The sequence below is a fragment of the Halictus rubicundus genome, unplaced genomic scaffold (assembly GCF_050948215.1).
Source record: "Halictus rubicundus isolate RS-2024b unplaced genomic scaffold, iyHalRubi1_principal scaffold0218, whole genome shotgun sequence".
NCBI lineage: Eukaryota > Metazoa > Arthropoda > Insecta > Hymenoptera > Halictidae > Halictus > Halictus rubicundus.
In genome coordinates, this window is record NW_027488759.1 from 128396 (window position 1) to 154074 (window position 25679).

Sequence of the window (25679 nt, forward strand, 5' to 3'; positions counted from 1 at the left end):
ATCCTCTATCCTACCCTATCCTCTATCCTATCCTATCCTCTATCATATCCTATCCCCTATCCTATCCTATTCTCTATCCTATCCTATCCTCTATCCTATCCTATCCTCTATCATATCCTATCCTCTATCCTATCCTATGCTGTATCCTATCCTATCCTCTATCCTATCCTATCCTCTATCCTATCCTATCCTGTATCATATCCTATCCTCTATCCTATCCTATCCTCTATCCTATTCTATCCTCTATCCTATCCAATCCTATATCCTATTCTCTATCCTATCCAATCCCCTATCCTATCCTATCCGCTATCCTATCCAATCCTATATCCTATCCTCTATCCTATCCTATCCTTTATCGTATCCTATCCTCTATCCTATTAAATCCTATATCGTATCCTCTATCCTATCCTATCCTCTATCCTATCCTATCCTCTATCCTATCCTATCCTCTATCCTATCCTATCCTCTATCCAATCCTATCCTCTATCCTATCCTATCCTCTATCCTATCCCATCCTCTATCCTATCCTATCCTCTATCCTATCCTATCCTCTATCCCATCCTATTCTCTATCCTATCCTATCCTCTATCCTATCCTATCCTCTATCATATCCTATCCTCTATCCTATCCTATCCTCTATCCTATCCTATCCTTTATCGTATCCTATCCTCTATCCTATTAAATCGTATATCGGATCCTCTATCCTATCCTATCCTCTATCCTATCCTATCCTCTATCCTATCCTATCCTCTATCCTATTCTATCCTCTATCCTATCCAATCCTATATCCTATTCTCTATCCTATCCTATCCTCTATCGTATCCTATCCCCTATCCTATCCAATCCTCTATCCTATCCTATCCGCTATCCTATCCAATCCTATATCCTATTCTCTATCCTATCCTATCCTCTATCCTATCCTATCCTTTATCGTATCCTATCCTCTATCCTATTAAATCCTATATCCTATCCTCTATCCTATATTATCCTCTATCCTACCCCATCCTCTATCCTATCCTATCCTCTATCCTATATTATCCTCTATCCTATCCCATCCTCTATCCTATCCTATCCTCTATCCTATCCTATCCTCTATCCTATCCTTTCCTCTATCCTATCCTATTCTCTATCCTATCCTATCCTCTATCCTATCGTATCCTCTATCGTATCCTATCCTCTATCCTATTAAATCCTATATCGTATCCTCTATCCTATCCTATCCTCTATCCTATCCTATCCTCTATCCTATCCTATCCTATCCTCTATCCTTTCCTATCCTCTATCCTATCCTATCCTCTATCCTATCCTATCCTCTATCCTATCCCATCCTCTATCCTATCCTATCCTCTATCCTATCCTATCCTCTATCCCATCCTATTCTCTATCCTGTCCTATCCTCTATCCTATCCTATCCTCTATCACATCCTATCCTCTATCCTATCCTATCCTCTATCCTATCCTATCCTTTATCGTATCCTATCCTCTATCCTATTAAATCGTATATCGGATCCTCTATCCTATCCTATCCTCTATCCTATCCTGTCCTCTATCCTATCCTATCCTCTATCCTATTCTATCCTCTATCCCATCCAATCCTATATCCTATTCTCTATCCTATCCTATCCTCTATCGTATCCTATCCCCTATCCTATCCAATCCTCTATCCTATCCTATCCGCTATCCTATCCAATCCTATATCCTATTCTCTATCCTATCCTATCCTCTATCCTATCCTATCCTTTATCGTATCCTATCCTCTATCCTATTAAATCCTATATCGTATCCTCTATCCTATCCTATCCTCTATCGTATCATATCCTCTATCCTATCCTATCCTCTATCGTATCCTATCCTCCATCCTATCCTATCCTCTATCCTATATTATCCTCTATCCTATCCTATCCTCTATCCCATCCTATTCTCTATCCTATCCTATCCTCTATCCTAACCTATCCTCTATCATATCCTATCCTCTATCCTATCCTATCCTCTATCCTATCCTATCCTTTATCGTATCCTATCCTCTATCCTATTAAATCGTATATCGGATCCTCTATCCTATCCTATCCTCTATCCTATCCTATCCTCTATCCTATCCTATCCTCTATCCTATCCTATCCTCTATCCTATCCTATCCTCTATCCTATCCTATCCTCTATCCTATCCTATCCTCTATCCTATCCTATCCTCTATCCTATTCTATCCTCTATCCTATCCAATCCTATATCCTATTCTCTATCCTATCCTATCCTCTATCGTATCCTATCCCCTATCCTATCCAATCCTCTATCCTATCCTATCCGCTATCCTATCCAATCCTATATCCTATCCTCTATCCTATCCTATCCTCTATCGTATCATATCCTCTATCCTATCCTATCCTCTATCGTATCCTATCCTCCATCCTATCCTATCCTCTATCCTATATTATCCTCTATCCTATCCCATCCTCTATCCTATCCTATCCTCTATCCTATCCTATTCTCTATCCTATCCTATCCTCTATCCTATCCTATCCTCTATCATATCCTATCCTCTATCCTATCCTATGCTGTATCCTATCCTATCCTCTATCCTATCCTATCCTCTATCCTATCCTATCCTGTATCATATCCTATCCTCTATCCTATCCTATCCTCTATCCTATTCTATCCTCTATCCTATCCAATCCTATATCCTATTCTCTATCCTATCCAATCCCCTATCCTATCCTATCCGCTATCCTATCCAATCCTATATCCTATCCTCTATCCTATCCTATCCTTTATCGTATCCTATCCTCTATCCTATTAAATCCTATATCCTATCCTCTATCCTATATTATCCTCTATCCTACCCCATCCTCTATCCTATCCTATCCTCTATCCTATATTATCCTCTATCCTATCCCATCCTCTATCCTATCCTATCCTCTATCCTATCCTATCCTCTATCCTATCCTTTCCTCTATCCTATCCTATTCTCTATCCTATCCTATCCTCTATCCTATCGTATCCTCTATCGTATCCTATCCTCTATCCTATTAAATCCTATATCGTATCCTCTATCCTATCCTATCCTCTATCCTATCCTATCCTCTATCCTATCCTATCCTATCCTCTATCCTTTCCTATCCTCTATCCTATCCTATCCTCTATCCTATCCTATCCTCTATCCTATCCCATCCTCTATCCTATCCTATCCTCTATCCTATCCTATCCTCTATCCCATCCTATTCTCTATCCTGTCCTATCCTCTATCCTATCCTATCCTCTATCACATCCTATCCTCTATCCTATCCTATCCTCTATCCTATCCTATCCTTTATCGTATCCTATCCTCTATCCTATTAAATCGTATATCGGATCCTCTATCCTATCCTATCCTCTATCCTATCCTATCCTCTATCCTATCCTATCCTCTATCCTATTCTATCCTCTATCCTATCCAATCCTATATCCTATTCTCTATCCTATCCTATCCTCTATCGTATCCTATCCCCTATCCTATCCAATCCTCTATCCTATCCTATCCGCTATCCTATCCAATCCTATATCCTATTCTCTATCCTATCCTATCCTCTATCCTATCCTATCCTTTATCGTATCCTATCCTCTATCCTATTAAATCCTATATCGTATCCTCTATCCTATCCTATCCTCTATCGTATCATATCCTCTATCCTATCCTATCCTCTATCGTATCCTATCCTCCATCCTATCCTATCCTCTATCCTATATTATCCTCTATCCTATCCTATCCTCTATCCCATCCTATTCTCTATCCTATCCTATCCTCTATCCTAACCTATCCTCTATCATATCCTATCCTCTATCCTATCCTATCCTCTATCCTATCCTATCCTTTATCGTATCCTATCCTCTATCCTATTAAATCGTATATCGGATCCTCTATCCTATCCTATCCTCTATCCTATCCTATCCTCTATCCTATCCTATCCTCTATCCTATCCTATCCTCTATCCTATCCTATCCTCTATCCTATCCTATCCTCTATCCTATCCTATCCTCTATCCTATCCTATCCTCTATCCTATCCTATCCTCTATCCTATTCTATCCTCTATCCTATCCAATCCTATATCCTATTCTCTATCCTATCCTATCCTCTATCGTATCCTATCCCCTATCCTATCCAATCCTCTATCCTATCCTATCCGCTATCCTATCCAATCCTATATCCTATCCTCTATCCTATCCTATCCTCTATCGTATCATATCCTCTATCCTATCCTATCCTCTATCGTATCCTATCCTCCATCCTATCCTATCCTCTATCCTATATTATCCTCTATCCTATCCCATCCTCTATCCTATCCTATCCTCTATCCTATCCTATCCTCTATCCTATCCTATCCTCTATCCTATTAAATCCTATATCGTATCCTCTATCCTATCCAATCCTATATCCTATTCTCTATCCTATCCTATCCTCTATCGTATCCTATCCCCTATCCTATCCAATCCTCTATCCTATCCTATCCGCTATCCTATCCAATCCTATATCCTATTCTCTATCCTATCGTATCCTCTATCGTATCCTATCCTCTATCCTATTAAATCCTATATCGTATCCTCTATCCTATCCTATCCTCTATCCTATCCTATCCTCTATCCTATCCTATCCTCTATCCTATCCTATCCTCTATCCTATCCTATCCTCTATCCTATCCTATCCTCTATCCTATCCCATCCTCTATCCTATCCTATCCTCTATCCTATCCTATCCTCTATCCCATCCTATTCTCTATCCTATCCTATCCTCTATCCTATCCTATCCTCTATCATATCCTATCCTCTATCCTATCCTATCCTCTATCCTATCCTATCCTTTATCGTATCCTATCCTCTATCCTATTAAATCGTATATCGGATCCTCTATCCTATCCTATCCTCTATCCTATCCTATCCTCTATCCTATCCTATCCTCTATCCTATTCTATCCTCTATCCTATCCAATCCTATATCCTATTCTCTATCCTATCCTATCCTCTATCGTATCCTATCCCCTATCCTATCCAATCCTCTATCCTATTATATCCGCTATCCTATCCAATCCTATATCCTATTCTCTATCCTATCCTATCCTCTATCCTATCCTATCCTTTATCGTATCCTATCCTCTATCCTATTAAATCCTATATCGTATCCTCTATCCTATCCTATTCTCTATCGTATCATATCCTCTATCCTATCCTATCCTCTATCGTATCCTATCCTCCATCCTATCCTATCCTCTATCCTATATTATCCTCTATCCTATCCTATCCTCTATCCCATCCTATTCTCTATCCTATCCTATCCTCTATCCTATCCTATCCTCTATCATATCGTATCCTCTATCCTATCCTATCCTCTATCCTATCCTATCCTTTATCGTATCCTATCCTCTATCCTATTAAATCGTATATCGGATCCTCTATCCTATCCTATCCTCTATCCTATCCTATCCTCTATCCTATCCTATCCTCTATCCTATCCTATCCTCTATCCTATTCTATCCTCTATCCTATCCAATCCTATATCCTATTATCTATCCTATCCTATCCTCTATCGTATCCTATCCCCTATCCTATCCAATCCTCTATCCTATCCTATCCGCTATCCTATCCAATCGTATATCCTATCCTCTATCCTATCCTATCCTCTATCGTATCATATCCTCTATCCTATCCTATCCTCTATCGTATCCTATCCTCCATCCTATCCTATCCTCTATCCTATATTATCCTCTATCCTATCCCATCCTCTATCCTATCCTATCCTCTATCCTATCCTATCCTCTATCCTATCCTATCCTCTATCCTATTAAATCCTATATCGTATCCTCTATCCTATCCAATCCTATATCCTATCCTCTATCCTATCCTATCCTGTATCCTATCCTATCCTCTATCCTATCCTATCCTCTATCCTATCCTATCCTGTATCATATCCTATCCTCTATCCTATCCTATCCTCCATCCTATCCTATCCTCTATCCTATATTATCCTCTATCCTATCCCATCCTCTATCCTATCCTATCCTCTATCCTATCCTATCCTCTATCCTATCCTATTCTCTATCCTATCCTATCCTCTATCCTATCCTATCCTCTATCATATCCTATCCTCTATCCTATCCTATGCTGTATCCTATCCTATCCTCTATCCTATCCTATCCTCTATCCTATCCTATCCTGTATCATATCCTATCCTCTATCCTATCCTATCCTCTATCCTATTCTATCCTCTATCCTATCCAATCCTATATCCTATTCTCTATCCTATCCTATCCTCTATCGTATCCTATCCCCTATCCTATCCAATCCTCTATCCTATCCTATCCGCTATCCTATCCAATCCTATATCCTATTCTCTATCCTATCCTATCCTCTATCCTATCCTATCCTTTATCGTATCCTATCCTCTATCCTATTAAATCCTATATCGTATCCTCTATCCTATCCTATCCTCTATCGTATCATATCCTCTATCCTATCCTATCCTCTATCGTATCCTATCCTCCATCCTATCCTATCCTCTATCCTATATTATCCTCTATCCTATCCCATCCTCTATCCTATCCTATCCTCCATCCTATCCTATCTACTATCCTATCCTATCCTCTATCCTATTAAATCCTATATCGTATCCTCTATCATATCCTATCCTCTATCCTATCCTATCCTATCCTCTATCCTATCCTATCCTCTATCATAGCCTATCCTCTATCCTATCCTATTCTCTATCCTATCCTATTCTCTATCCTATCCTATCCTCTATCCTATCCTATCCTCTATCCTATCCCATCCTCTATCCTATCCTATCCTCTATCCTATCCTATCCTCAATCCTATCCTATCCTCTATCCCATCCTATTCTCTATCCTATCCTATCCTCTATCCTATCCTATCCTCTATCATATCCTATCCTCTATCCTATCCTATCCTGTATCCTATCCTATCCTCTATCCTATTCTATCCTCTATCCTATACAATCCTATATCCTATTCTCTATCCTATCCTATCCTCTATCGTATCCTATCCCCTATCCTATCCAATCCTCTATCCTATCCTATCCGCTATCCTATCCAATCGTATATCCTATCCTCTATCCTATCCTATCCTCTATCGTATCATATCCTCTATCCTATCCTATCCTCTATCGTATCCTATCCTCCATCCTATCCTATCCTCTATCCTATATTATCCTCTATCCTATCCCATCCTCTATCCTATCCTATCCTCTATCCTATCCTATCCTCTATCCTATCCTATCCTCTATCCTATTAAATCCTATATCGTATCCTCTATCCTATCCAATCCTATATCCTATTCTCTATCCTATCCTATCCTCTATCGTATCCTATCCCCTATCCTATCCAATCCTCTATCCTATCCTATCCGCTATCCTATCCAATCCTATATCCTATTCTCTATCCTATCCTATCCTCTATCCTATCCTATCCTTTATCGTATCCTATCCTCTATCCTATTAAATCCTATATGGGATCCTCTATCCTATCCTATCCTCTATCCTATCCTATCCTCTATCCTATCCTATCCTCTATCGTATCCTATCCTCTACCCTATCCCATCCTCTATAATATCCTATCCTCTATCCTATCCTATCCTCTATCCTATCCTTATCCTCTATCGTATCCTATCCTCTATCCTATCCCATCCTCTATCCTATCCTATCCTCTATCCTATCCTATCCTCTATCCTATCCTATCCTCTATCCTATCCTATTCTCTATCCTATCCTATCCTCTATCCTATCCTATCCTCTATCCTATCCCATCCTCTATCCTATCCTATCCTCTATCCTATCCTATCCTCTATCCTATCCTATCCTCTATCCCATCCTATTCTCTATCCTATCCTATCCTCTATCCTATCCTATCCTCTATCATATCCTATCCTCTATCCTATCCTATCCTGTATCCTATCCTATCCTCTATCCTATCCTATCCTCTATCCTATCCTATCCTGTATCATATCCTATCCTCTATCCTATCCTATCCTCCATCCTATCCTATCCTCTATCCTATATTATCCTCTATCCTATCCCATCCTCTATCCTATCCTATCCTCTATCCTATCCTATCCTCTATCCTATCATATTCTCTATCCTATCCTATCCTCTATCCTATCCTATCCTCTATCATATCCTATCCTCTATCCTATCCTATGCTGTATCCTATCCTATCCTCTATCCTATCCTATCCTGTATCCTATCCTATCCTGTATCATATCCTATCCTCTATCCTATCCTATCCTCTATCCTATTCTATCCTCTATCCTATCCAATCCTATATCCTATTCTCTATCCTATCCTATCCTCTATCGTATCCTATTCCCTATCCTATCCAATCCTCTATCCTATCCTATCCGCTATCCTATCCAATCCTATATCCTATTCTCTATCCTATCCTATCCTCTATCCTATCCTATCCTTTATCGTATCCTATCCTCTATCCTATTAAATCCTATATCGTATCCTCTATCCTATCCTATCCTCTATCGTATCATATCCTCTATCCTATCCTATCCTCTATCGTATCCTATCCTCCATCCTATCCTATCCTCTATCCTATATTATCCTCTATCCTATCCCATCCTCTATCCTATCCTATCCTCCATCCTATCCTATCTACTATCCTATCCTATCCTCTATCCTATTAAATCCTATATCGTATCCTCTATCATATCCTATCCTCTATCCTATCCTATCCTATCCTCTATCCTATCCTATCCTCTATCATAGCCTATCCTCTATCCTATCCTATTCTCTATCCTATCCTATTCTCTATCCTATCCTATCCTCTATCCTATCCTATCCTCTATCCTATCCCATCCTCTATCCTATCCTATCCTCTATCCTATCCTATCCTCAATCCTATCCTATCCTCTATCCCATCCTATTCTCTATCCTATCCTATCCTCTATCCTATCCTATCCTCTATCATATCCTATCCTCTATCCTATCCTATCCTGTATCCTATCCTATCCTCTATCCTATTCTATCCTCTATCCTGTACAATCCTATATCCTATTCTCTATCCTATCCTATCCTCTATCGTATCATATCCTCTATCCTATCCTATCCTCTATCGTATCCTATCCTCCATCCTATCCTATCCTCTATCCTATATTATCCTCTATCCTATCCCATCCTCTATCCTATCCTATCCTCTATCCTATCCTTATCCTCTATCGTATCCTATCCTCTATCCTATCCCATCCTCTATCCTATCCTATCCTCTATCCTATCCTATCCTCTATCCTATCCTATCCTCTATCCTATCCTATTCTCTATCCTATCCTATCCTCTATCCTATCCTATCCTCTATCCTATCCCATCCTCTATCCTATCCTATCCTCTATCCTATCCTATCCTCTATCCTATCCTATCCTCTATCCCATCCTATTCTCTATCCTATCCTATCCTCTATCCTATCCTATCCTCTATCATATCCTATCCTCTATCCTATCCTATCCTGTATCCTATCCTATCCTCTATCCTATCCTATCCTCTATCCTATCCTATCCTGTATCATATCCTATCCTCTATCCTATCCTATCCTCTATCCTATTCTATCCTCTATCCTATCCAATCCTATATCCTGTTCCCTATCTTATCCTACCCTCTATCGTCCCCTATCCCCTATCCTATCCAATCCTCTATCCTATCCTATCCGCTATCCTATCCAATCCTATATCCTATTCTCTATCCTATCCTATCCTCTATCCTATCCTATCCTTTATCGTATCCTATCCTCTATCCTATTAAATCCTATATGGGATCCTCTATCCTATCCTATCCTCTATCCTATCCTATCCTCTACCCTATCCTATCCTCTATCGTATCCTATCCTCTATCCTATCCCATCCTCTATAATATCCTATCCTCTATCCTATCCTATCCTCTATCCTATCCTTATCCTCTATCGTATCCTATCCTCTATCCTATCCCATCCTCTATCCTATCCTATCCTCTATCCTATCCTATCCTATCCTCTATCCTATCCTATTCTCTATCCTATCCTATCCTCTATCCTATCCTATCCTCTATCCTATCCCATCCTCTATCCTATCCTATCCTCTATCCTATCCTATCCTCTATCCTATCCTATCCTCTATCCCATCCTATTCTCTATCCTATCCTATCCTCTATCCTATCCTCTATCATATCCTATCCTCTATCCTATCCTATCCTGTATCCTATCCTATCCTCTATCCTATCCTATCCTCTATCCTATCCTATCCTGTATGATATGCTATCCTCTATCCTATCCTATCCTCCATCCTATCCTATCCTCTATCCTATATTATCCTCTATCCTATCCCATCCTCTATCCTATCCTATCCTCTATCCTATCCTATCCTCTATCCTATCCTATTCTCTATCCTATCCTATCCTCTATCCTATCCTATCCTCTATCATATCCTATCCTCTATCCTATCCTATGCTGTATCCTATCCTATCCTCTATCCTATCCTATCCTCTATCCTATCCTATCCTGTATCATATCCTATCCTCTATCCTATCCTATCCTCTATCCTATTCTATCCTCTATCCTATCCAATCCTATATCCTATTCTCTATCCTATCCTATCCTCTATCGTATCCTATCCCCTATCCTATCCAATCCTCTATCCTATCCTATCCGCTATCCTATCCAATCCTATATCCTATTCTCTATCCTATCCTATCCTCTATCCTATCCTATCCTTTATCGTATCCTATCCTCTATCCTATTAAATCCTATATCGTATCCTCTATCCTATCCTATCCTCTATCGTATCATATCCTCTATCCTATCCTATCCTCTATCGTATCCTATCCTCCATCCTATCCTATCCTCTATCCTATATTATCCTCTATCCTATCCCATCCTCTATCCTATCCTATCCTCCATCCTATCCTATCCTCTATCCTATCCTATCCTCTATCCTATTAAATCCTATATCGTATCCTCTATCATATCCTATCCTCTATCCTATCCTATCCTCTATCCTATCCTATCCTCTATCATATCCTATCCTCTATCCTATCCTATTCTCTATCCTATCCTATCCTCTATCCTATCCTATCCTCTATCATATCCTATCCTCTATCCTATCCTATGCTGTATCCTATCCTATCCTCTATCCTATCCTATCCTCTATCCTATCCTATCCTGTATCATATCCTATCCTCTATCCTATCCTATCCTCTATCCTATTCTATCCTCTATCCTATCCAATCCTATATCCTATTCTCTATCCTATCCAATCCCCTATCCTATACTATCCGCTATCATATCCAATCCTATATCCTATCCTCTATCCTATTCTATCCTTTATCGTATCCTATCCTCTATCCTATTAAATCCTATATCGTATCCTCTATCCTATCCTATCCTCTATCCTATCCTATCCTCTATCCTATCCTATCCTCTATCCTATCCTATCCTCTATCCAATCCTATCCTCTATCCTATCCTATCCTCTATCCTATCCCATCCTCTATCCTATCCTATCCTCTATCCTATCCTATCCTCTATCCCATCCTATTCTCTATCCTATCCTATCCTCTATCCTATCCTATCCTCTATCATATCCTATCCTCTATCCTATCCTATCCTCTATCCTATCCTATCCTTTATCGTATCCTATCCTCTATCCTATTAAATCGTATATCGGATCCTCTATCCTATCCTATCCTCTATCCTATCCTATCCTCTATCCTATCCTATCCTCTATCCTATTCTATCCTCTATCCTATCCAATCCTATATCCTATTCTCTATCCTATCCTATCCTCTATCGTATCCTATCCCCTATCCTATCCAATCCTCTATCCTATCCTATCCGCTATCCTATCCAATCCTATATCCTATTCTCTATCCTATCCTATCCTCTATCCTATCCTATCCTTTATCGTATCCTATCCTCTATCCTATTAAATCCTATATCGTATCCTCTATCCTATCCCATCCTCTATCGTATCATATCCTCTATCCTATCCTATCCTCTATCGTATCCTATCCTCCATCCTATCCTATCCTCTATCCTATATTATCCTCTATCCTATCCTATCCTCTATCCCATCCTATTCTCTATCCTATCCTATCCTCTATCCTATCCTATCCTCTATCATATCCTATCCTCTATCCTATCCTATCCTCTATCCTATCCTATCCTTTATCGTATCCTATCCTCTATCCTATTAAATCGTATATCGGATCCTCTATCCTATCCTATCCTCTATCCTATCCTATCCGAGAGGCCATCTTTTGCGCACAGACGATTGCGCACGACGGCATGGCACACGGTTATTTTGGACACGGTATTATTGGACACACGGTTCTTTTGGACACAGTAACATTGGACACAGTGGGTTTTCCTCTTTCCTAATCCTAACCCTAACCCTAACCTACTGTGTCCAATGTTACTGTGTCCAAAAGAACCGTGTGTCCAATAATACCGTGTCCAAAAGAACCGTGTGCCATGCCGTCGTGCGCAATCGTCTGTGCGCAAAAGAGCCATCCCCATCCTATCCTCTATCCTATCCTATCCTCTATCCTATCCTATCCTCTATCCTATTCTATCCTCTATCCTATCCAATCCTATATCCTATTCTCTATCCTATCCTATCCTCTATCGTATCCTATCCCCTATCCTATCCAATCCTCTATCCTATCCTATCCGCTATCCTATCCAATCCTATATCCTATCCTCTATCCTATCCTATCCTCTATCGTATCATATCCTCTATCCTATCCTATCCTCTATCGTATCCTATCCTCCATCCTATCCTATCCTCTATCCTATATTATCCTCTATCCTATCCCATCCTCTATCCTATCCTATCCTCTATCCTATCCTATCCTCTATCCTATCCTATCCTATATCGTATCCTCTATCCTATCCAATCCTATATCCTATTCTCTATCCTATCCTATCCTCTATCGTATCCTATCCCCTATCCTATCCAATCCTCTATCCTATCCTATCCGCTATCCTATCCAATCCTATATCCTATTCTCTATCCTATCCTATCCTCTATCCTATCCTATCCTTTATCGTATCCTATCCTCTATCCTATTAAATCCTATATCGGATCCTCTATCCTATCCTATCCTCTATCCTATCCTATCCTTTATCCTATCCTATCCTCTATCCTATCCTATCCTCTATCCTATCCTATCCTGTATCCTATTCTATCCTCTATCCTATCCAATCCTATATCCTATTCTCTATCCTATCCTATCCTCTATCGTATCCTATCCCCTATCCTATCCAATCCTCTATCCTATCCTATCCGCTATCCTATCCAATCCTATATCCTATTCTCTATCCTATCCTATCCTCTATCCTATCCTATCCTTTATCGTATCCTATCCTCTATCCTATTAAATCCTATATCGTATCCTCTATCCTATCCTATCCTCTATCGTATCATATCCTCTATCCTATCCTATCCTCTATCGTATCCTATCCTCCATCCTATCCTATCCTCTATCATATCCTATCCTCTATCCTATCCTATTCTCTATCCTATCCTATCCTCTATCCTATCCTATCCTCTATCATATCCTATCCTCTATCCTATCCTATGCTGTATCCTATCCTATCCTCTATCCTATCCTATCCTCTATCCTATCCTATCCTGTATCATATCCTATCCTCTATCCTATCCTATCCTCTATCCTATTCTATCCTCTATCCTATCCAATCCTATATCCTATTCTCTATCCTATCCAATCCCCTATCCTATCCTATCCGCTATCCTATCCAATCCTATATCCTATCCTCTATCCTATCCTATCCTTTATCGTATCCTATCCTCTATCCTATTAAATCCTATATCCTATCCTCTATCCTATATTATCCTCTATCCTACCCCATCCTCTATCCTATCCTATCCTCTATCCTATATTATCCTCTATCCTATCCCATCCTCTATCCTATCCTATCCTCTATCCTATCCTATCCTCTATCCTATCCTTTCCTCTATCCTATCCTATTCTCTATCCTATCCTATCCTCTATCCTATCGTATCCTCTATCGTATCCTATCCTCTATCCTATTAAATCCTATATCGTATCCTCTATCCTATCCTATCCTCTATCCTATCCTATCCTCTATCCTATCCTATCCTATCCTCTATCCTATCCTATCCTCTATCCTATCCTATCCTCTATCCTATCCTATCCTCTATCCTATCCCATCCTCTATCCTATCCTATCCTCTATCCTATCCTATCCTCTATCCCATCCTATTCTCTATCCTATCCTATCCTCTATCCTATCCTATCCTCTATCACATCCTATCCTCTATCCTATCCTATCCTCTATCCTATCCTATCCTTTATCGTATCCTATCCTCTATCCTATTAAATCGTATATCGGATCCTCTATCCTATCCTATCCTCTATCCTATCCTATCCTCTATCCTATCCTATCCTCTATCCTATTCTATCCTCTATCCTATCCAATCCTATATCCTATTCTCTATCCTATCCTATCCTCTATCGTATCCTATCCCCTATCCTATCCAATCCTCTATCCTATCCTATCCGCTATCCTATCCAATCCTATATCCTATTCTCTATCCTATCCTATCCTCTATCCTATCCTATCCTTTATCGTATCCTATCCTCTATCCTATTAAATCCTATATCGTATCCTCTATCCTATCCTATCCTCTATCGTATCATATCCTCTATCCTATCCTATCCTCTATCGTATCCTATCCTCCATCCTATCCTATCCTCTATCCTATATTATCCTCTATCCTATCCTATCCTCTATCCCATCCTATTCTCTATCCTATCCTATCCTCTATCCTATCCTATCCTCTATCATATCCTATCCTCTATCCTATCCTATCCTCTATCCTATCCTATCCTCTATCCTATCCTATCCTCTATCCTATCCTATCCTCTATCCTATCCTATCCTCTATCCTATCCTATCCTCTATCCGATCCTATTGTCTATCCAATCCTATACTATCCTCTATCGTATCCTATTCTCTATCCTATCCAATCCTATATCGTATCCTCTATCCTCTCCTATCCTCTATCCTATCCTATCCTGTATCCTATCCTATCCTCGATCCTATCCTATCCTCTATCCTATCCTATCCTCTATCCTATCCTATCCTCTACCCTATCCTATCCTCTATCCTATCCTATCCTATCCTCTATGCTATCCTATAATCTACCCTATCCTATCCTCTATCCTATCCTATCCTCTATCCTATCCTATCCTATCCTATCCTCTATCCTATCCTATCCTCTATCCTATCCTATCCTCTATCCTATTATATCCTCTATCCTATCCTATCCTCTATCCTATCCTATCCTCTATCCTATCCTATCCTCTATCCTATCCTATCCTCTATCCTATCCTATCCTCTATCCTATCCTATCCTCTATCCGATCTTATTGTCTATCCAATCCTATACTATCCTCTATCGTATCCTATTCTCTATCCTATCCAATCCTATATCGTATCCTCCATCCTTTCCTATCCTCTATCCTATCCTATCCTGTATCCTATCCTATCCTCGATCCTATCCTATCCTCTATCCTATCCTATCCTCTATCCTATCCTATCCTATCCTATCCTCTATCCTATCCTCTCCGCTATCCTATCCTATCCTCTATCCGATCCTATTGTCTATCCAATCCTATACTATCCTCTATCGTATCCTATTCTCTATCCTATCCAATCCTATATCGTATCCTCTATCCTATCCTATCCTCTATCCTATCCTATCCTGTATCCTATCCTATCCTGTATCCTATCCTATCCTGTATCCTATCCTATCCTCTATCCTATCCTATCCTCTATCCTATCCTATCCTCTATCCTATCCTATCCTCTATCCTATCCTATCCTCTATCCTATCATATCCTCTTATCCTATCCTCTCCTCTATCCTATAATATCATCTATCCTATCCTATTCTCTATCCTATCCAATCCTATATCGTATCCTCTATCCTCTCCTGTCCTCTATCCTATCCTATCCTGTATCCTATCCTATCCTCGATCCTATCCTATCCTCTATCCTATCCTATCCTCTATCCTATCCTATCCTCTATCCTATCCTATCCTCTATCCTATCCTATCCTCTATCCTATCCTATCCTCTATCCGATCCTATTGTCTATCCAATCCTATACTATCCTCTATCGTATCCTATTCTCTATCCTATCCAATCCTATATCGTATCCTCTATCCTCTCCTATCCTCTATCCTATCCTATCCTGTATCCTATCCTATCCTCGATCCTATCCTATCCTCTATCCTATCCTATCCTCTATCCTATCCTATCCTCTACCCTATCCTATCCTCTATCCTATCCTATCCTATCCTCTATGCTACCCTATAATCTACCCTATCCTATCCTCTATCCTATCCTATCCTCTATCCTATCCTATCCTATCCTATCCTCTATCCTATCCTATCCTCTATCCTATCCTATCCTCTATCCTATTATATCCTCTATCCTATCCTATCCTCTATCCTATCCTATCCTCTATCCTATCCTATCCTCTATCCTATCCTATCCTCTATCCTATCCTATCCTCTATCCTATCCTATCCTCTATCCGATCTTATTGTCTATCCAATCCTATACTATCCTCTATCGTATCCTATTCTCTATCCTATCCAATCCTATATCGTATCCTCCATCCTTTCCTATCCTCTATCCTATCCTATCCTGTATCCTATCCTATCCTCGATCCTATCCTATCCTCTATCCTATCCTATCCTCTATCCTATCCTATCCTATCCTATCCTCTATCCTATCCTCTCCGCTATCCTATCCTATCCTCTATCCGATCCTATTGTCTATCCAATCCTATACTATCCTCTATCGTATCCTATTCTCTATCCTATCCAATCCTATATCGTATCCTCTATCCTATCCTATCCTCTATCCTATCCTATCCTGTATCCTATCCTATCCTGTATCCTATCCTATCCTGTATCCTATCCTATCCTCTATCCTATCCTATCCTCTATCCTATCCTATCCTCTATCCTATCCTATCCTCTATCCTATCCTATCCTCTATCCTATCATATCCTCTTATCCTATCCTCTCCTCTATCCTATAATATCATCTATCCTATCCTATTCTCTATCCTATCCAATCCTATATCGTATCCTCTATCCTCTCCTGTCCTCTATCCTATCCTATCCTGTATCCTATCCTATCCTCGATCCTATCCTATCCTCTATCCTATCCTATCCTCTATCCTATCCTCTTCCCTATCCTATCCTCTATCCTATCCTATCCTATCCTCTATGCTATCCTATAATCTACCCTATCCTATCCTCTATCCTATCCTATCCTCTTTCCTATCCTATCCTATCCTATCCTCTATCCTATCCTATCCTCTATCCTATCCGATCCTCTATCCTATCCTATCCTCTATAATATCGTATCCTCTATCATATCCTATCCTCTTACCTATAATATCATCTATCCTATTCTATACTCTATCTTATCCTATCCGCTATCCTATCCTATCCTCTATCCTATCCTATCCTATCCTATCCTCTATCCTATCCTATCCTCTATCCTATCCTATCATCTATCCTATCCTATCCTATCCTATCCTCTATCCTATCCTCTCCGCTATCCTATCCTATCCTCTATCCGATCCTATTGTCTATCCAATCCTATACTATCCTCTATCGTATCCTATTCTCTATCCTATCCAATCCTATATCGTATCCTCTATCCTATCCTATCCTCTATCCTATCCTATCCTGTATCCTATCCTATCCTGTATCCTATCCTATCCTGTATCCTATCCTATCCTGTATCCTATCCTATCCTATATCCTATCCAATCCCCTATCCTATCCTCTATCCTATCCTATCCTCTATCCTATCCTATCCTCTATCCTATCCTTTCCTCTATCCTATCCTATCCTCTATCCTATCCTATCCTCTATCCTATCCTATCCTCTACCCTATCCTATCCTCTATCCTATCCTATCCTCTATCTTATCCTATAATCTATCCTATCCTATCCTCTATCCTATCCTCTATCCTATCCTTTCCTCCATCCTATCCTATAATCTATCCTATCCTATCCTCTATCCTATCCAATCACCTATCCTATTCTCAATCCAATCCTATTCTCTATCGAATCCTATCCTCTATAATATCGTATCCCCTATCCTATAATATAATTTACCCTATCCTCTTCTCTATCCTATCCTATCCTCTATCCTATCCTATCCTCTATCCTATCCTATAATCTATCCTATCCTATCCGCTATCCTATCCAATCACCTATCCTATTCTCAATCCAATCCTATACTCTATCCAATCCTATCCTCTATAATATCGTATCCCCTATCCTATAATATAATTTACCCTATCCTATTCTCTATCCTATCCTATCCTCTATCCGATCCTATCCTCTATCCTATCCTATCCTCTATCCTATCCTATCCTAACCTATCCTCTATCCTATCCTCTCCGCTATCCTATCCTATCCTCTATCCGATCCTATTGTCTATCCAATCCTATACTATCCTCTATCGTATCCTATCCTCTATCCTATCCTATCCTCTATCCTATCATATCCTCTTATCCTATCCTCTCCTCTATCCTATAATATCATCTATCCTATCCTATTCTCTATCCTATCCTATCATCTATCCTATTCTATACTCTATCCTATCCTATCCTCTATCCTATCCTATCCTCTATCCTATCCTATCCTCTATCCTATCCTATCCTCTATCCTATCCTATCCTCTATCCTATCCTATCCTCTATCCTATCCTCTCCGCTATCCTATCCTATCCTCTATCCGATCCTATTGTCTATCCAATCCTATACTATCCTCTATCGTATCCTATTTTCTATCCTATCCAATCCTATATCGTATCCTTTATCCTATCCTATCCTCTATCCTATCCTATCCTCTACCCTATCCTATCCTCTATCCTATCCTATCCTCTATCCTATCCTATCCTCTATCCTATCCTATCCTCTATCCTATCCTATCCTCTATCCTATCATATCCTCTTATCCTATCCTCTCCTCTATCCTATAATATCATCTATCCTATCCTATTCTCTATCCTATCCTATCATCTATCCTATTCTATACTCTATCCTATCCTATCCTCTATCCTATCCTATCCTCTACCCTATCCTATCCTCTATCCTATCCTATCCTCTATCCTATCCTATCCTATCCTATCCTATCCTATCCTCTATCCTATCCTATCCTCTATCCTATCCTATCCTCAATCCTATCCTCTCCTCTATCCTATCCTATCCTCTTATCCTATCCTATCCTCTATCCTATAATATCATCTATCCTATCCTATTCTCTATCCTATCCTATCATCTATCCTATTCTATACTCTATCCTATCCTATCCTCTATCCTATCCTATCCTCTACCCTATCATATCCTCTATCCTATCCTATCCTCTATCCTATCCTATCCTCTATCCTATCCTATCCTCTATCCTATCCTATCCTCTATCCTATCCTATCCTCTATCCTATCCTCTATCCTATCCTATCCTCTATCCGATCCTATTGTCTATCCAATCCTATACTATCCTCTATCGTATCCTATTCTCTATCCTATCCAATCCTATATCGTATCCTCTATCCTCTCCTATCCTCTATCCTATCCTATCCTGTATCCTATCCTATCCTCGATCCTATCCTATCCTCTATCCTATCCTATCCTCTATCCTATCCTATCCTCTATCCTATCCTATCCTCTTCCCTATCCTATCCTCTATCCTATCCTATCCTATCCTCTATGCTATCCTATAATCTACCCTATCCTATCCTCTATCCTATCCTATCCTCTATCCTATCCTATCCTATCCTATCCTCTATCCTATCCTATCCTCTATCCTATCCGATCCTCTATCCGATCCTATCCTCTATCCTATCCTATCCTCTATCCTATCCTATCCTATCCTATCCTCTATCCTATCCTCTCCGCTATCCTATCCTATCCTCTATCCGATCCTATTGTCTATCCAATCCTATACTATCCTCTATCGTATCCTATTCTCTATCCTATCCAATCCTATATCGTATCCTCTATCCTATCCTATCCTCTATCCTATCCTATCCTGTATCCTATCCTATCCTCTATCCTATCCTATCCTCTATCCTATCCTATCCTCTATCCTATCCTATCCTCTATCCTATCCTATCCTCTATCCTATCATATCCTCTTATCCTATCCTCTCCTCTATCCTATAATATCATCTATCCTATCCTATTCTCTATCCTATCCTATCATCTATCCTATTCTATACTCTATCCTATCCTATCCTCTATCCTATCCTATCCTCTACCCTATCCTATCCTCTATCCCCTATCCTATTCTCTATCCTATCCTATCCTATCCTATCCTATCCTCTATCCTATCCTATCCTCTATCCTATCCTATCCTCTTATCCTATCCTATCCTCTATCCTATAATATCATCTATCCTATCCTATTCTCTATCCTATCCTATCATCTATCCTATTCTATACTCTATCCTATCCTATCCTCTATCCTATCCGATCCTCTATCCGATCCTATCCTCTATCCTATCCTATCCTCTATCCTATCCTATCCTATCCTATCCTCTATCCTATCCTCTCCGCTATCCTATCCTATCCTCTATCCGATCCTATTGTCTATCCAATCCTATACTATCCTCTATCGTATCCTATTCTCTATCCTATCCAATCCTATATCGTATCCTCTATCCTATCCTATCCTCTATCCTATCCTATCCTGTATCCTATCCTATCCTCTATCCTATCCTATCCTCTATCCTATCCTATCCTCTATCCTATCCTATCCTCTATCCTATCCTATCCTCTATCCTATCCTATCCTCTATCCTATCATATCCTCTTATCCTATCCTCTCCTCTATCCTATAATATCATCTATCCTATCCTATTCTCTATCCTATCCTATCATCTATCCTATTCTATACTCTATCCTATCCTATCCTCTATCCTATCCTATCCTCTACCCTATCCTATCCTCTATCCCCTATCCTATTCTCTATCCTATCCTATCCTATCCTATCCTATCCTCTATCCTATCCTATCCTCTATCCTATCCTATCCTCTTATCCTATCCTATCCTCTATCCTATAATATCATCTATCCTATCCTATTCTCTATCCTATCCTATCATCTATCCTATTCTATACTCTATCCTATCCTATCCTCTATCCTATCCTCTACCCTATCCTATCCTCTATCCTATCCTATCCTCTATCCTATCCTATCCTCTATCCTATCCTATCCTCTATCCTATCCTATCCTCTATCCTATCGTATCCTCTATCCTATCCTATCCTCTATCCTATCCTATCCTCTATCCTATCCTATCCTCTATCCGATCCTATTGTCTATCCAATCCTATACTATCCTCTATCGTATCCTATTCTCTATCCTATCCAATCCTATATCGTATCCTCTATCCTCTCCTATCCTCTTTCCTATCCTATCCTGTATCCTATCCTATCCTCTATCCTATCCTATCCTCTATCCTATCCTATCCTCTATCCTATCCTATCCTCTACCCTATCCCATCCTCTATCCTATCCTATCCTATCCTCTATGCTATCCTATAATCTACCCTATCCTATCCTCTATCCTATCCTATCCTCTATCCTATCCTATCCTATCCTATCCTCTATCCTATCCTATCCTCTATCCTATCCTATCCTCTATCCTATCCTATCCTCTATCCTATCCTATCCTCTATCCTATCCTATCCTCTATCCTATCCTATCCTCTATCCTATCCTATCCTCTATCCTATCCTATCCTCTATCCTATCCTATCCTCTATCCTATCCTATCCTCTATCCTATCCTATCCTCTATCCTATCCTATCCTCTATCCGATCTTATTGTCTATCCAATCCTATACTATCCTCTATCGTATCCTATCCTATCCTATCCTCTATCCTATCCTATCCTCTATCCTATCCTATCCTCTATCCTATCCTATCCTCTATCCTATCCTATCCTATCCTATCCTCTATCCTATCCTCTCCGCTATCCTATCCTATCCTCTATCCGATCCTATTGTCTATCCAATCCTATACTATCCTCTATCGTATCCTATTCTCTATCCTAACCAATCCTATATCGTATCCTGTATCCTATCCTATCCTCTATCCTATCCTATCCTGTATCCTATCCTATCCTGTATCCTATCCTATCCTGTATCCTATCCTATCCTCTATCCTATCCTATCCTCTATCCTATCCTATCCTCTATCCTATCCTATCCTCTATCCTATCCTATCCTCTATCCTATCATATCCTCTTATCCTATCCTCTCCTCTATCCTATAATATCATCTATCCTATCCTATTCTCTATCCTATCCAATCCTATATCGTATCCTCTATCCTCTCCTATCCTCTATCCTATCCTATCCTGTATCCTATCCTATCCTCGATCCTATCCTATCCTCTATCCTATCCTATCCTCTATCCTATCCTCTTCCCTATCCTATCCTCTATCCTATCCTATCCTATCCTCTATGCTATCCTATAATCTACCCTATCCTATCCTCTATCCTATCCTATCCTCTTTCCTATCCTATCCTATCCTATCCTCTATCCTATCCTATCCTCTATCCTATCCGATCCTCTATCCTATCCTATCCTCTATCCTATCCTATCCTCTATCCTATCCTATCCTCTATCCTATCCTATCCTCTATCCTATCCTATCCTCTATCCTATCCTATCCTCTATCCGATCGTATTGTCTATCCAATCCTATACTATCCTCTATCGTATCCTATTCTCTATCCTATCCAATCCTATATCGTATCCTCTATCCTCTCCTATCCTCTATCCTATCCTATCCTGTATCCTATCCTATCCTCGATCCTATCCTATCCTCTATCGTATCCTATCCTCTATCCTATCCTATCCTCTATCCTATCCTATCCTGTATCCTATCCTATCCTCGATCCTATCCTATCCTCTATCCTATCCTATCCTCTATCCTATCCTATCCTCTATCCTATCCTATAATCTATCCTATCCTATCCTCTATCCTATCCTATCCTCCATCCTATCCTATAATCTATCCTATCCTATCCTCTATCCTATCCAATCACCTATCCTATTCTCAATCCAATCCTATACTCTATCGAATCCTATCCTCTATAATATCGTATCCCCTATCCTATAATATAATTTACCCTATCCTCTTCTCTATCCTATCCTATCCTCTATCCTATCCTATCCTCTATCCTATCCTATAATCTATCCTATCCTATCCGCTATCCTATCCAATCACCTATCCTATTCTCAATCCAATCCTATACTCTATCCAATCCTATCCTCTATAATATCGTATCCCCTATCCAATAATATAATTTACCCTATCCTATTCTCTATCCTATCCTATCCTCTATCCGATCCTATCCTCTATCCTATCCTATCCTCTATCCTATCCTATCCTATCCTATCCTCTATCCTATCCTCTCCGCTATCCTATCCTATCCTCTATCCGATCCTATTGTCTATCCAATCCTATACTATCCTCTATCGTATCCTATTCTCTATCCTATCCAATCCTATATCGTATCCTCTATCCTCTCCTATCCTCTATCCTATCCTATCCTCTATCCTATCCTATCCTCTATCCCATCATATCCTTTATCCTATCCTATCCTCTATCCTATCCTCTCCGCTATCCTATCCTATCCTCTATCCGATCCTATCCTCTATCCTATCCTATCCTCTACCCTATCCTATCCTCTATAATATCCACTCCTCTATCCTATCCTATCCTCTATCCTATCCTATCCTGTATCCTATCCTATCCTCTATCCTATCCTATCCTCTATCCTATCCTATCCTCTATACTATCCTATCCTCTATCCTATCCTATCCTCTATCCTATCCTATCCTCTATCCTATCATATCCTCTTATCCTATCCTATCCTCTATCCTATCCTATCCTCTATCGTATCCTATTCTCTATCCTATCCAATCCTATATCGTATCCTCTATCCTATCCTATCCTCTATCCTATCCTATCCTGTATCCTATCCTATCCTCTATCCTATCCTATCCTCTATCCTATCCTATCCTCTATCCTATCCTATCCTCTATCCTATCATATCCTCTTATCCTATCCTCTCCTCTATCCTATCCTATCCTCTATCCTATCCTATCATCTATACTATCCTATCCTCTATCCTATCCGATCCTCTATCCTATCCGATCCTCTATCATATCCTATCCTCTTTCCTATAATATCAACTATCCTACCCTATTCTCTATCCTATCCTATTCTCTATCCTATCCAATCCTATATCGTATCCTCTATCCTATCCTATCCTGTATCCTATCCTATCCTCTATCCTATCCTATCCTCTATCCAATCCTATCCTCTATCCTATCCTATCCTCTATCCTATCCTATCCTCTATCCTATCCTATCCTCTATCCTATCCTATCCTCTATCCTATCATATCCTCTTATCCTATCCTATCCTGTATCCTATCCTATCCTATCCTTTCCTCTATCCTATCCTATCCTGTATCCTATCCTATCCTCTATCCTATCCAATCCTCTATCCGATCCTATTGTCTATCCAATCCTATACTATCCTCTATCCTATCGTATCCTGTATCCTATCCTATCCTCTATCCTATCCAATTCTCTATCCTATCCTATCCTCTATCCTATCCTATCCTCTATCCTATCCTATCCTCTATCCTATCCTATCCTCTATCCGATCGTATTGTCTATCCAATCCTATACTATCCTCTATCGTATACTATTCTCTATCCTATCCAATCCTATATCGTATCCTCTATCCTATCCTATCCTCTATCCTATCCTATCCTGTATCCTATCCTATCCTCTATCCTATCCTATCCTCTATCCTACCCTATCCTCTATCCTATCATATCCTTTATCCTATCCTATCCTCTATCCTATCCTATCCTCTACCCTATCCTATCCTCTATCCTATCCTATCCTCTATCCTATCCTCTTCTCTATCCTATCCTATCCTCTATCCTATCCTATCCTCTATCCTATCCTATCCTCTATCCTATCCTATCCTCTATCCTATCCTTTCCGCTAACCTATCCTATCCTCTATAATATCGTATCCTCTGTCCTATCCTTGCTCTATCCTATAATATCATATATCCTATCCTATTCTCTATCCTATCCTATCCTATCATCTATCGTATCCTATCCTCTATCCTATCCTATCCTCTATCCTATCCTATCCTCTATCCTATCCTATCCTCTATCCTATCCTATCCTCTATCCTGTCCTATCCTCTATAATATCGTATCCTCTGTCCTATCCTTGCTCCATCCTATAATATCATATATCCTATCCTATTCTCTATACTATCCTATCCTATCCTCTATCGTATCCTATCCTCTATCGTATCCTATCCTCTATCCTAGCCAATCCTATAACCTATACTCTATCCTATCCTATCCTCTATCCTATCCTATCCTCTATCCTAGCCAATCCTATAACCTATACTCTATCCTATCCTATAATCTATCGTATCCTATCCTCTATCCTATCCTATCCTCTATCCTATCCTATCCTCTATCCTATCCTATCCTCTATCCTGTCCTATCCTCTATAATATCGTATCCTCTGTCCTATCCTTGCTCCATCCTATAATATCATATATCCTA